Source organism: Rhagoletis pomonella, unplaced genomic scaffold, assembly GCF_013731165.1.
Source record: "Rhagoletis pomonella isolate Grant_MI unplaced genomic scaffold, Rhpom_1.0 Rhpom_scaffold_02555, whole genome shotgun sequence".
In the NCBI taxonomy this organism is placed as follows: domain Eukaryota; kingdom Metazoa; phylum Arthropoda; class Insecta; order Diptera; family Tephritidae; genus Rhagoletis; species Rhagoletis pomonella.
This window is the reverse complement of record NW_023461109.1, coordinates 15,732-18,165: the sequence shown is the minus strand read 5'-3', so window position 1 is coordinate 18,165 and position 2,434 is coordinate 15,732. Positions and strand designations below refer to the sequence as shown.

Below are 2,434 nucleotides of genomic sequence, written 5' to 3'. Positions count from 1 at the left end.
TACCTGCATGATTTTTTTACACAAATTGCACCCACATTTATGAGTGGTCATGTTTTAGAACGTTTCGAAAAATTTAAAACGCACACGAATCAGGTATATAGCCACCCTTAAAAGATGCGCCAATTCATAAGTACCTCTCAGTAAAATATTGAAACTTACGTAGTATTTATAGGTGTTCATTGATCGATTTTTGTCATTCAACAAGTGTCTCCGAATGCGTAAAGTACGATTTTTTTAAAGTGACGAAAAAGTAATAAAAGTATAAAACCGAAATGAGTGCAAATTGTCCAGAAAATATCAATTTATTTTGTTACGTTTGTGGCAAAAGAGCTTTTTCAACAAATACTGCATTACTCACTGAGCAAGTGGAGCGCGCTTTTAAACTTTATTTTGATTCCGAAATAATTCGCGGCGTTTCGTGGGTCCCAGACAAAATTTGTAAAACGTGCAACAATGGTCTTAACATGTGGATCCAAGGGAAACGCAGTTCACTTCGTTTTGGTGTACCAATGATTTGGACTGATCCAGGAGAGCACAATTGCGACAACTGTTACGCTTGCGCAAACAAAATATGTGGAGTAAATCGTAAAGGCCTTAAACGAAGAGTTTACATATCTGTTAAAAGTGCACAAATACCTCTACCGCATTCGGATAAAATACCAATTCCTCCGCTTCCAAGTCCTGACAGAGAAACTTCTTTTTCTATTGAAACAATGGATCCATCGGATTTCACCTATAAAGCAACACCAGAAGCCGGCCCATCGAACAAAATAATTCCAATATCACAAGCAAGAATGAACAAGATTGTTGCAGAATTAAACTTTTCTCAACGTGAAGCAGAAAAACTTGCCCAGCTTTTGAAAGAAGGCAACAATTTGGAGCCTAATGTCAAAATCACCGGATATCGAAGACGACAATTGCTATTCCAACGGTACTACACACTCAACGAAGGGAACACATTTGTTTACTGCCACGATATAAAGGGACTGACGGAGGCGATGGCTATTAATTATGTCGCAGCTGATTGGCGAATGTTCATCGATTCTTCGAAACCAAGCCTGAAAGTCGTTTTGCTACATAAATATAATAAAAAACCAAGCATTCCCATTGGCTACAGCACAGACATGAGCGAAACATACGATTCCATGAAAATAATTTTGGATAAAGTTTGCTACACTGATCACATGTGGCGGATCAGTTGTGATCTGAAAGTCGTGGCGATCCTAAGAGGTCTCCAAGGAGGCTATACGAAAAACATGTGTTTCTTGTGTCTTTGGGATATCCGATTTAAAGGAAACCAATACGAAACGCATGACTGGCTTGCTTGAGATCCAACGGAGAAGGGACACAACTGCGTAAATGATCCACTGGTGCCAATGGAGAACGTCCTCATGCCCCCTCTCCATATCAAACTGGGAATCGTAAAAAATTTCATCAAGGCCATTGTGAAGCAACCGAAAATTCTTGATTGTTTGAAAAATATTTTCCCACGAATCAGCGAAGCAAAATTGAAGGAAGGTGTTCTGAATCGGCCGGATATATGAAAGCTCATGAAATCAAAGGAATTTAAAGGTGCTTTAGACGGTAATGATTACTTTGCGTGGAGGGCAGTGAAGAAAGTCATACGATATTTTTTGGGAAGTACACGAGCACACAATTACCCCGCTTTTGTGACCCAGATGTTGCACTACTTCCAGAAAATTGGAGTGAATATGTCCCTCAAAATTCACTTCTTGCATCACCATCTCGAATACTTCAGCAAGCAGCTAGCCTCAGAGTCGGATGAACATGGCGAGCGCTTCCATCAAGTGGCAATGCCAATGGAAACCCGATATAAAGGCAAAAGGCTCGATTCGCTGGTGGCTGAAATTTGTTGGTGGTCGCAGAAGACGTACGATCCAGACAATGAAGATGAAGAAGAAGAATATACAATGGGAGTTTCCTCCGAGGGTAAGTCACCAAAATGAAGTTAACTGACTGATTAAAAACAATTGATTTTTTCCAGATGAAGACAGATCCTCATCCGATACAGACTCTGAACAAGTGGGCGAACCACCACGCAAGAAAGTAAAGGGCGCAAACAAACGAAAATAAGTTTTGCGTTCATCGATTTTTATAACCTATGTATCTATGTGTGGTTTGAAAACACTTTAATTACGTTTTATTTGAAATGTTTATTAACTCAACTCAAGCTTATATGTAATTTACAGTTTATTTAGTTTAATTAGTACATAGTCGAGACTTATAATAGTATAGTTGCGAAACGCGTCTAATCGGTCCGGTGGTTTGTGCTAAACTGTCCAGTACGGTCTTCTTGTCGGTCGTCCGTTAGTCCCGTTATTCCTTTCGGCGTTGGTTCAGTTTTCGTTAAGTGTCAGGGTCGCATTATGTCAGGGTCGCATTATGTCAGGGTCGCATTCCCACATTCGGCTAT

At 40.0% G+C, this 2,434-nt stretch overlaps 1 long non-coding RNA gene across 1 annotated transcript; it reads left to right on the top strand.

Moving 5' to 3' along the window:
- Positions 1–1,902: 1,902 nt before the first annotated feature.
- On the top strand, positions 1,903–2,134 carry LOC118753515. Its single transcript, XR_004994817.1, has 2 exons — positions 1,903–1,950; positions 2,006–2,134. It is a non-coding gene; the product is annotated as an uncharacterized LOC118753515 (long non-coding RNA).
- The last annotated feature ends 300 nt before the right edge of the window (positions 2,135–2,434 follow it).